Source organism: Bombina bombina, chromosome 2 (assembly GCF_027579735.1).
Source record: "Bombina bombina isolate aBomBom1 chromosome 2, aBomBom1.pri, whole genome shotgun sequence".
Classification (NCBI taxonomy): domain Eukaryota; kingdom Metazoa; phylum Chordata; class Amphibia; order Anura; family Bombinatoridae; genus Bombina; species Bombina bombina.
This window is the reverse complement of record NC_069500.1, coordinates 942,332,079-942,344,428: the sequence shown is the minus strand read 5'-3', so window position 1 is coordinate 942,344,428 and position 12,350 is coordinate 942,332,079. Positions and strand designations below refer to the sequence as shown.

At 40.9% G+C, this 12,350-nt stretch overlaps 2 non-coding genes and 6 pseudogenes across 2 annotated transcripts; all 8 read right to left on the bottom strand.

Annotated features, from left to right (window-relative positions):
- Window positions 1-535: 535 nt before the first annotated feature.
- On the bottom strand, window positions 536-654 carry LOC128651073 (uncharacterized; annotated as a pseudogene).
- A 361-nt stretch (window positions 655-1,015) lies between these two features.
- On the bottom strand, window positions 1,016-1,134 carry LOC128650773 (5S ribosomal RNA). The gene has a single exon (XR_008401030.1). It is a non-coding gene; the product is annotated as a 5S ribosomal RNA (ribosomal RNA).
- A 7,550-nt stretch (window positions 1,135-8,684) lies between these two features.
- Window positions 8,685-8,803, bottom strand: LOC128651026 (uncharacterized; annotated as a pseudogene).
- Window positions 8,804-9,155: 352 nt separating this feature from the next.
- On the bottom strand, window positions 9,156-9,275 carry LOC128651020 (uncharacterized; annotated as a pseudogene).
- A 366-nt stretch (window positions 9,276-9,641) lies between these two features.
- LOC128650753 (5S ribosomal RNA) lies at window positions 9,642-9,760 on the bottom strand. Its single transcript, XR_008401011.1, has one exon. It is a non-coding gene; the product is annotated as a 5S ribosomal RNA (ribosomal RNA).
- Window positions 9,761-10,125: 365 nt separating this feature from the next.
- Window positions 10,126-10,244, bottom strand: LOC128650928 (uncharacterized; annotated as a pseudogene).
- A 355-nt stretch (window positions 10,245-10,599) lies between these two features.
- Window positions 10,600-10,718, bottom strand: LOC128650845 (uncharacterized; annotated as a pseudogene).
- A 356-nt stretch (window positions 10,719-11,074) lies between these two features.
- On the bottom strand, window positions 11,075-11,192 carry LOC128650887 (uncharacterized; annotated as a pseudogene).
- Between the last annotated feature and the right edge of the window lie 1,158 nt (window positions 11,193-12,350).

Sequence of the window (12,350 nt, the reverse complement as noted above, 5' to 3'; positions counted from 1 at the left end):
AGCCAATCAGTGCTCACTCCTAGGTCACTTCACGTGCATGAGCTCAATGTTATCTTTATGAAACACATGAACTAATGCCCTCTAGTGTTCAAAATGCATTCAGATTAGAGGCAATCTTCAATGTCTAAGAAATTAGCATATGAACCTTCTAGATTTAGCTTTCATCTGAAAATACCAAGAGAACAAAGCAAAATTAGTGATAAAAGTAAATTGGGAAGATTTTTAAAATTATACCCCTTATCTGAGTATTTAGCCTACAATAAGTTTTAAAATATATCACAATGGCTACAAATAACTTAATACACCAGATAAATTAAACTACAATAACCAATTTATTTGAAATTTCACAAAAGTAAAACTGATTTATAAATATAAAGTACACATTCTTTTCTAGCAAATAAAACTATATAGCATTAATGTGACTAGTTCTAAACTACACAGGACTATGAATATAAACTTAAAATACCGAATATGCTCTTTAAATTACCAGGAGATATTACGCATGCATAGTTGTTTTAAAAAAATCAAAGAAAAAAGCCAACTGCACTCGGTGTTCCCAGGCTGTCATCCATCCAGGTACTGTCTGGGCCTGACCCTGCTTAAATTCCAAGATCAGATGGGATCGGGTGCATTCGGAGTAGTATGGCGGTAGGCATTTTCTGTTTGTACCCAGCGTGAATGAAGCTTGCTCATGCCTTCATTCACAGCTTTGTAAGCAATGGAAGAGCTAAAATTGGGTTAAAATTTTGACCGCAAATGAATACATAAAAAATGCCAGTACAGGCCCAGAATAACTCGCTGACCCATGACAAAAAGTATACACGGATAAGGTTACCTGCCTCTCTGTCTGCCTGCCTGCCTGTCTGCCAGTCTGTCTGTCTTTACAAAAGATATTTATCTTTATTTCAAATTGACATGTTTTTTAAGGAATTGCAAGATACAGTTGTTTCAATGAATATCGCCACTTTCAGAAGATATTACGCATGCATAGTTGTTTTAAAAAATAAAAGTAAAAAGCCTACCGCACTCGGTGTTCCCAGGCGGTCACCCATCCAGGTACTGTCCGGGCCTGAACCTGCTTAACGTCCGAGATCAGATGGGATCGGGTGCATTCAGAGTAGCATGGCGATAGGCATTTTCTGCTTGTACCCAGCGTGAATTAAGCTTGCTCATGCCTTCATTCACAGCTTTGTAAGCAATGGAAGAGCTAAAATGGGGTTCAAATTTTGACCGCAAATGAATAAATAAAAAATACCGGGGGGGGCGGAGCCAGCACCAACACTGAATGGTCGCATACTTACTGAGCTCCTGCAAGTTAAAATCTAAAAAGCTTAAAAAATAGGTTATATACCAGTTTAAAACAAAGCTAACGTATATGGGACACTGGATGACTATATTGGCTAGACCATACAGAGCTGGATTTAAGAAGCTACTTGTTTAATACAGCAGACCAAGTGCTTTGTAAGACGGGGCCCACTCCCTGGCGGATCCGATGCCACTGACTTCCACCCATCACTAACTACTTCATCTCTGCACAGTTTTGGCAGCGACTAGACACCGGAGGGTCGGGGCTCCGCTCCGGGTCTAGCTATTTTGAGGCAGACGGATCTTGCACCCTATGAAGCCGGGAGGCTGAGCCGGAAACTTTCCGCATCACGGAAACCGAGGTGAACAGCCAGGATCCAGGTTTACATAGATCCACTTGCTGTCACCTCCAGCCCTCATACATCTGTCTCCAAACTATCCTCCCCATATCCCCCGATGGATCATAGATCTCGGCGGAGCAGGGGATTTACTTACTAGACCTCGTGGGTCCCGAGGTGAAGGCGCAGACGGGCGATTGGCAGCCATCTTGGTCTCTCTCAGGAACATAGAGCAGTAAGTGCTGGAACCATCGCACCAGTAATTTAACTCAGACTGACAGTAGCGGTATACGCATCACCCTGAATGTATGAGGTTTCTCTCCCTTAACCACAGTTATCCACCTTACTCTCCCCAGGATACATAATTTGACTTTGAGTTACACTTGGTCCCTGCCTGTCACCACGGCACAGATTTCATAAGCCACAGGGGGGAAAGAATCACTGAAACAGTGCTTATAGTAGCTATAGGATATTCAGGCTATATCTCACCTAACAAGGAACCTATTTTACAGGGAGACTCAGAGAATATCAGAACCACTGGGATTACACATGCATGAGGGAAGTACAGCTATTATGTTGCTATAATTTGGACCCACATATTAAGCCTTCACCTGCATCCTATCATTTTGTGAGTACATCCACAGTTGGACTTCTCAACCCTGAGTGTTTTACAGAGCCTCTCCCTTCCCATTTCCCATTGGGGATTTCTTAGTGGGTCATATCCCACATCCCTTGTCCCACATCGTCATTAGATGATACTCTCCCCGGAGGGAGAGGTTCATGAACCAATGTTTCACTAAGACTTTTCTTAACTGACCATGAGTGGCTAAATTAAGATTGACACCAGGGGGACTTTATTTTCCTTTAACATCATTCTTGTATCATACTGCAAAGTTTTCACGATAGCCTGTTTTACTCCACGCTCTACAATTAGCCCCAACGATCCTGTTGCTATAATATGTCTCAATCTGCTAGACGTAAACCTAAATCTATACACCCGCCTAAAAAAACAGTTGCAGATCACTTTAAAGATCACTCCTCTTCAAAAGATCAATTGATCAGAGAATCCAGTTCATCATTAAACCTGAGTTACTCTGAAAGCAGCATGGACTCTCAATCACCGACAGGGGACACTATATCCTCCAATATCGTTGAGGTTTTAACCAGACGAATTAATATATTGCAAGATTCCCTGACCAAAGAGATTAAAGGATCTACTGCTGAACTGCGCTGGATATAGCTGCCCTGGGTGACCGTACTGACACCCTTGAACGCAAACATGAGAACTTAGCTGTGGACCATGCAAACCTCCTATCCTATTCTCAGAATCTTTCTACACAAATCTCAGATCTGGAACTGAAACTAGCAGACATAGAGGACAGATCTAGACGGAATAATTTACGATTTCATGGCATATCAGAAGATATTGGTCCGTTGGAACTAGAAGCTTATGTTATGGAACTTTGCAAGCATCTTCTACCCTCCTTCGATCCTCCGGGACTTATTCTAGATAGAGTACATCGAGTAGCAAGACCAAGAAATGTATCTCAGGATAAGCCTAGAGATGTATTGGCTAGGATTCACTTCTTCACCCACAAGGAACGCATACTGAGATAGATGACTAATAAACCACAACTTCCAACCAAGTTTCAACAAATAGCCATCTATCCAGATATCTCCAGCTATAGTCTCCAAAAAAGAAGATAATTTAAAACTCTCACTCAGGCCCACAGAGCAGAACATATCAGGTATCGTTGGGGGTATCCCACCAAATTAATAATCATGAGAAATGGAGACACTCACACTATTCTTACCCCACAAGAGGGCTTCAGATTGTTAAAAGACTGGGAGATTACTCCCCCCATGGAACTCTTGCCAAAGAATCCTTCTACTTCTAAACTCCAACCTGAAGCACCTGTATGGGAACCCCTACACCAGAGATCAACTACTTGACCGGGACTCTCAATCAAAGTCATAATGTTCTGTTGTTAATTCTACTAATGTTCTAAGTAAAATGTTGGACTGTTTTTGATATATGCTTTGTGCTGATGTGGGGGGTGCTCCCGGCTCCTGACTCAGAGGATAACTATTTGAATTGTACGACGGATAATCGTATTAATGGTCGTACCTCTTCTGGGTTTTGGGTTGGGGGGAGCCTCGACATCTTTTGTTATATGGCCCTCCTTGTGGAGGACTGGGGTAATTTTAATGGTTAAAATGTTGTTTATTTCCCTTTGCCCTCTTACAGGTCTATATTCCCTATTTCTTAGGGACTTCATATAACACCCCAGGACTCTGCTTGAATATAATTGTTCTTTACCTAAGATTTGGGTTCTGATATGTGCTATAACCCCTACTAACATACTCTATATATCTCCTAAGCACACAACTCCCTACATCTACATTCATTGAGCCCTACGCAGATAGCTATTATCACTTAGTATATTACCTAACTCCTCTTTCCAACATTTATGATGCAAGAACTATACTGCACAGTTCATTTCCCCCTAATTAAAGTGTCAATCCTTTTATAGAGTTACATACTTGTAACAATCCCCCCCCCCCTTACTACATAAATACTGTTTGTATTTTCCCCTACTACAGGGACCGGAGAGGTCAGCTGCCTTCTTTATAGGTAAACCTCTTCTGTTAGCGGTTAAACAAACCGCTATACCTATTAGAGGTAATTAGAAGACTCCTACTGTTATCACTAACTTATGTTTATCTTTAATAGTTGAATTTACATTATATACAGTCAAGTTTCTAAAGGTTTTGTTCTCCCTGATATCAAGTTTATATTGTTATCTGTATCTAACAGACTTTTTACTTTTGTCCTAGTACAACCTGCTAATAGAACATAAACCTGCGTTTCACTTATCTGAAATAGTGTTCGGAGACAGTATAGGCGGGGTAAGTGTTCATTAATCCTTTCCCTTCCCTCCCACCTTTCCCCCTACATTCCTCAATCATGGCAGAAACCCCTGACAGTATAACTTTTGCCTCCCTAAATGCTAAAGGCCTCAATTCGCCCACTAAGAGAAGTTTATTAACTAACTCCATGAAACACCTAAAAGCTCAAGTCCTTTTCCTACAAGAAACTCATTGGCTAACCTCTCAACAAGAACCATACAGGTCTTCTGAATATCCTACCATATTTTTTTCATCATATACGCATAAGTCTAGAGGAGTGGCTATAATAGTCAATAAGACTGTAAGCCTTGAGCTTATTCATTAGGAAACTGATGACCAGGGGAGATATCTAATACTTATCTGTAAATTAAATGGCATACTATTCACCCTGGTTAATATATATGCCCCTAACCAAGCTCAGCCTAAATTTCTAAGGGAAATATTAACTAAAATAGAACCACTCAGGACGGGAGTTATGGTCTTGGGTGGGGACTTTAACATGATATGGGACCCACTGACTGACAAAAAGACTCAAACAAATAAGGAAATAGATGCTTATACCATAAACACAGCTTCCAAATTTAGACACCTTATAACACAATTTAATTTATATGACATTTGGCGGGCCATTCATTCTAATGATAAAGATTATACATACTTCTCTAGGCCGCATAACACATATTCTAGGCTGGACTACTTTTTCACAGACTCTTAGACACTTCACAAAGTTTTAGCTTCCAGCATACGTGTATGCTCCTGGTCGGATCACGACATCCTCCTGTTCACTCTTTCCACAGACTTGCCTAAATCATCTAGACTGACCTGGAAATTCCCTTAACAACTGTTACACAGTCGAGAATTTAGAATACCCCTTCAAAACTCCATCACATACTGAAGCTTCAGCCCAATCCATTACACTTTTTCTGAATAAACTAAACATTCCTTCATTCTCGGATGCAGAGAAAGATGCACTAAAAGTCCCATTTACATTAGCTGAACTAATTTTGGCCATAAAACACACCCAAAATAATAAAGCCCCAGGCCCAGATGGTTTCCATCAGACTTTTATAAGCTTTTTAAGACAGATATAAGTAACATTCTCCTAAAAGTGTTTACAGAGGCACGAGAAACGGGTATATGGAGAAAGGAATTCCTTCAGGCAACTATTTTACCTATTCCCAAGCCTGGTAAGGACTTGTCTCAATGCAGTAACTACAGACCGATTTCACTGATCAATGCTGACGCTAAAATATACGCAAAACTGTGGGCTAATCGACTTAAACTATTGATTCCAAAACTCATACACCCTGATCAGGTAGGGTTCACGTTTGGAAGAGAAGGACCGGACAATACAAGGAGAGTACTGAATGTCTTTTCAGAGGCTGCTAGACGCCGATGTCCCATGCTGGCCCTGTCACTAGACGCAGAGAAAGCGTTTGACAGGGTCAGCTGGGAATATTTGTGGCAGGTCCTGTCACAGTTCAGCCTTCCAAATGAGGTTATCATAGACATTAAGGCACTATATACGGATCCTTCAGCTGTTGTTAAGGGTCTGGGATTTTCCTCTTCGGAATTCCCCATCACTAATGGCACTAGACAGGGGTGCCCGCTGTCACCTCTTATCTTTGTTTTAGCAATCGAACCTCTGGCACAATCCATACGGCTATCTCCGATGGTCCAAGGAGTTCCGTTGGGAATGGGAGACGAGAAGATTGCTCTCTTCGCCGACGATATAACGCTCTTCTTGACTAACCCATTGTGTTCTTTACCTATCTTATTTAACATTATAGCGGAATTTGGAAAATACAGCTACTATAAAATCAATCTTTTAAAAACAGAAGCATTGCTTGTCTGCATTCCAACATTTGAATTGGAGGTTATGAGATCAACTTACTCCTTTCAATGGTCACAAGACACTATACGTCATCTAGGCATTCAGTTAGGGCCCGATCCCAAACTAGTAGTTCACAAAAACTATACTAATATCATACAAGAGATTTCTACACTTCTTAAGTCTTGGGCGTTCAAAGAAGTCTCATAGTTAGGGTGCATTTCGTCTCTTAAAATGATGATCCTTCCCAAAATACTCTATTACTTTAGGTGTATGCCTCTAAACGTCCCTGCAAAGCTGCTATATGGTCTCCAATCATTATGATTAAAGTATGTCTGGGGACCTTCTAGAACCCGTATAGCTGCAAAAATAATACAAAAGTAGTTTGAGCATGGCGGTGTTGCTATGCCCAATATACGGGGTTATTATGAGGCTGCTAGACTAACCCATATATCTGCCTGGGCAGAGAAAGGGGAACCTCAGAGGTGGAGAAATGCAGAGTCCTCAGAATTAAACCATGGAATTATACTTGAGAACCTTCTTTGGCTCCCATCCTATCGCTTCAATGCTCTAGGAATCGGTAACCCCATAATTAGAGATAACCTAAAAATGTGGCATGCCATTAGACATCTTACCGAAATAGCGCCACATCCATCTCCGGTACATTCTATCCCCAGCTTGTTGGCGACCCTCCCGGACATGCATTCCTCACAATGAAAAGCATGGAATATACAGAGTGTTGCTCAGCTTTACTACTCAGGTGAACTTATTCCTTCACAGAGAATTGGCTCTTTAATACACAATCTGCCCCCCTGGACTATGTTTGAATACACTAGACTATACAACTTCTTAATATCATGGGGCTTCCCTAAAGATGACATTAGAACCTTGACTGCATGGGAAAATTATGGAAATCAAAAACAAGACTCCCTAAGACCATATCTACACACTACAATCTGATCTAGAAATCTACCAATTCTGACAGAATTTGGCAACTTAAAGCTTGGGGATATGATTTAGCTAGGACTACCACTGACAAGGATTTACACAGGGCTATTACATTGACTAGGAAAACTCTACACTGTGCAAACTCCATTGAATCACATATGAAAATCCTTCTCAGGTGGTACTATACGCCTATCAGACTGTCACAGATGTTCCCACTCTCTTCGCCCATGTGCTGGTGCAACTGTGGCGAAAGAGGAACGGATTTACATGTTTGGTGGAGCTGCCCAGCTTTGGAATCAAGTGTTTAAATTAACTAAAGAAATAGGACTGTCAATCCCATCCAAACCAGAGATAGCTCTCTTCCATATCTTCCCAAACGCTACACCTGTTTTGAGATCTAAACTGGTCATCTTTTTCTTTGCCGCTATGAAACTCGCCATAGCAAGAGCGTGGAAACAAACATCACCTGCCCTGTATTGGGCTATCTGGGAACAGTGGTTCCTTTATCAGGACAACCCTAAGTAAACAAATTGTATCATATCATGTCTTTTCTGCCATTAGACACATAACTGGTCTTAGCTTACCTCCATTTTACCTAACCTATCCCTTCCGACCCTGGCCCTTCCCCCTTCCTTCCCCCATTCCCCTCCCCACCTCCACTTTAAGATGTAGCCTTCTCCCTTTTCCCCCTCCCCTGAACCTTGCCCTGCCTGGACGAGTCGCCAAATTTTTAACTTATTCCTAGAGGTTTGCATAATACTTACTACAATGTATGGGCTGACTCATGTACCTGTCATTGCATTGTTGTTTTGCCAAATATATGTTCTTTGTATAATTTGATTTATTTCAAGTGATTTGGTTCATATCGTATCATAAAAATATGGTTATCTTTTTAAGGATTACCCTAGAGACCTACTTATGACAGATATTTGACAAGCATCTGTAAATTACAAATGCTTACCTTGCTGTTCCAAAACGACTTGTACTTTGCCTTCACTACTATTAGAAGCTATATATGTTCTTTTGCTGATACTTTAACTTAATATCTGTTCTTGTATTGTTTGTACCCTTTTTGGATATATTTTCATTAATAAAAAACATACCTTTTATAAAAAATACCAGTACAGGCCCAGAATAACTCGCTGACCCATAACAAAAAGTATACAAGGATAAGGTTACCTGCCTCTCTGTCTGTCTGCCTGCCTGCCAGTCTGTCTTTATAAAAGATAATTATCTTTATTTCAAATTGACGAGTTTTTTAAGGAATTGCAAGATACAGTTGTTTCAATGAATATCGCCACTTTCAGGAGATATTACGCATGCATAGTTGTTTTTAAAAAATCAAAGAAAAAAGCCTACCGCACTCTGTGTTCCCTGGCGGTCACCCAGCCAGGTACTGTCTGGGCCTGACCCTGCTTAACTTCCAAGATAAGACGGGATCGGGTGCATTCAGAGTAGTATGGCGATAGGGATTTTCTGTTTATATCCAGCGTGAATAAAGCTTGCTCATGCCTTCATTCACAGCTTTGTAAGCAATGGAAGAGCTAATATGGAGTTAAAATTTTGACCGCAAATGAATAAATAAAAAATGCCAGTACAGGCTCAGAATAACTCGCTGACCCATGACAAAAAGTATACACAGATAAAATTACCTGCCTCTGTCTGTCTGCCTGCCAGTCTGTCTGTCTTTACAAAAGATAATTATCTTTATTTCAAATTAACGTGTTTTTTAAGGAATTGCAAGATATAGTTGTTTCAATGAATGTCATCACTTTCAGGAAATATTACACATGCATAGTTATTTTAAAAACATCAAAGAAAAGAGCCTACCGCACTCGGTGTTCCCAGGCGGTCAACCATCCAGGTACTGTCTGGGCCTGACTTTGCTTAACGTTCCAAGATCAGACGGGATCGGGTGGATTCAGAGTAGTATGGCGGTAGCCATTTTCTGTTTGTACCCAGCGTGAATAAAGCTTGCTCATGCCTTCATTCCCAGCTTTGTAAGCAATGGAAGAGCTAATATGGGGTTAAAATTTTGACCGCAAATGAATAAATAAAAAATACCAGTACAGGCCAAGAATAACTCGCTGACCCATGACAAAAAGTATACACGGATAAGGTTACCTGCCTCTCTGTCTGTCTGCCTGCCTGCCTGCCTGCCAGTCTGTCTGTCTTTACAAAAGATAATTATCTTTATTTCAAATTGACGTGTTTTTTAAGGAATTGCAAGATACAGTTGTTTCAATGAATATCGCAACTTTCAGGAGATATTACGCATGCATAGTTGTTTTAAAAAAATCAAAGTAAAAAGCCTACCGCACTCAGTGTTCCCAGGCGGTCACCCATCCAGGTACTGTCCGGGCCTGACTCTGCTTAACTTCCGAGATCAGACGGGATCGGTTGCATTCAGAGTAGTATGGCGGTAGCCATTTTCTGTTTGTACCCATCGTGAATTAAGCTTGCTCATGCCTTCATTCACAGCTTCGTAAGCAATGAAAGAGCTAATATGGGGTTAAAATTTTGACCGCAAATGAATAAATGAAAAATACCCGTACAGGCCCAGAATAACTCGCTGACCCATGACAAAAAGTATACACGGATAAGGTTATCTGCCTCTCTGTCTGTCTGCCTGCCTGCCTGCCTGCCAGTCTGTCTGTCTTTACAAAAGATAATTATCTTTAATTCAAATTGACGTGTTTTTAAGGAATTGCAAGATACAGTTGTTTCAATGAATATCGCCACTTTCAGGAGATATTACGCATGCATAGTTGTTTTAAAAAAATCAAAGTAAAAAGCCTACCGCACTCAGTGTCCCCAGGCGGTCACCCATCCAGGTACTGTCCGGGCCTGAACCTGCTTAACTTCCGAGATCAGATGGGATCAGGTGAATTAAGAGTAGTATGGCGATAGGCATTTTCTGTTTGTACCCAGCGTGAATTAAGCTTGCTCATGCCTTCATTCACAGCTTTGTAAGCAATGGAAGAGCTAAAATGGGGTTACAATTTTGACCGCAAATGAATAAATAAAAAATGCCAGTACAGGCCCAGAATAACTCGCTGCCCCATGACAAAAAGTTTACACAGATAAAATGACCTGCCTCTCTGTCTGTCTGCCTGCCAGTCTGTCTGTCTTTACAAAAGATAATTATCTTTATTTCAAATTGACGTGTTTTTTAAGGAATTGCAAGATATAGTTGTTTCAATGAATGTCACCACTTTCAGGAGATATTACACATGCATAGTTGTTTTAAAAAAATCAGAGAAAAAAAGCCTACCGCACTCGGTGTTCCCAGGCAGTCAACCATCTAGGTACAGTCAGGGCCTGACTCTGCTTAACTTCCGAGATCAGACGGGATCGGGTGCATTCAGAGTAGTATGGCGGTAGACTTTTTCTGTTTGTACCCAGCGTGAATTAAGCTTGCTCATGCCTTCATTCACAGCTTTGTAAGCAATGGAAGAGCTAATATGGGGTTAAAATTTTTACCGCAAATGAATAAATAAAAAATATCAGTACAGGCCAAGAATAACTCTCTGACCCATGACAAAAAGTATACACGGATAAGGTTACCTGCCTCTCTGTCTGTCTGCCTGCCAGTCTGTCTGTCTTTACAAAAGATAATTATCTTTATTTCAAATTGACGTGTTTTTTTAAGGAATTGCAAGATACAGTTGTTTCAATGAATATCGCCACTTTCAGGAGATATTACGCATGCATAGTTGTTTTAAAAAAATCAAAGAAAAAAAACCTACAGCACTCAGTGTTCCCCGGCAGTCACCCATCCAGGTACTGCCAGGCCTGACCCTGCTTAACTTCCGAGATCAGACGGGATCGGGTGCATTCAGAGTAGTATGGCAATAGGCATTTTCTGTTTGTACCCAGCGTGAATGAAGCTTGCTCATGCCTTCATTCACAGCTTTGTAAGCAATGGAAGAGCTAAAATTGGGTTAAAATTTTGACCGCAAATGAATAAATAAAAAATGCCAGTACAGGCCCAGAATAACTCGCTGACCCATGACAAAAAGTATACACGGATAAGGTTTACCTGCCTCTCTGTCTGCCTGCCTGCCAGTCTGTCTGTCTGTCTTTACAAAAGATATTTATCTTTATTTCAAATTGACGTGTTTTTTAAGGAATTGCAAGATACAGTTGTTTCAATGAATATCGCCACTTTCAGAAGATATTACGCATGCATAGTTGTTTTAAAAAATCAAAGTAAACAGCCTACCGCACTCGGTGTTCCCAGGCAGTCACCCATCCAGGTACTGCCCGGGCCTGAACCTGCTTAACTTCCGAGATCAGATGGGATTGGGTCAGTGATGTGCAGTGAGGTCAGAGGCTGGTGAGGCACTAGATATGATACGCCTGAAAAACGCATATAAAGAGGGCGACAAGTACCCCCAACAGGGCAGATTTAAATGATAGCTGAACCAGTGCACAGGTGAAATAATCAGCTGATGGGTGAGAGCAAGTTAGTATCCACTGAGTTACTGATCAGCTTATTATTTCACCTGTGCACTGATTCAGCTATAATGAAAACCTGGCCTGTTGGGGGTACTTGAGGACCATGGTTGAGAAACACTACACCAAAGCACCAGCTCATCGGAAATGTATTGATTACCTGGAGAATAAAGCACACATACTCTGCTCACTGACACCCACACACACTCTGATCACATACACACTCACACAATTCTGTGGCACAGTGCCAGTTACTTAGCAATTAGAATGATACACAATCTCTTCTCTACTAAGTTCCCACGGGAATAGGGTCCTCAATCCCTCCTGTATGTGTTTGTAAATTTTGTCCTGTCTTTTACAAGTCTTGTATTGTTTTATTTAAATGAATTGTATCCATGGACAGCGCTGCGGAATATGTTGGCGCTTCATAAATAAAGTATAATAATAATAATACTCACTACTGTATTGTAAAAATAGAAATAATTTACCATACAAATTTTACACAAAGGACAAGTTATCAATACTGCCAACACAGCTGCTGCAATATGGTGCTCAAGAAA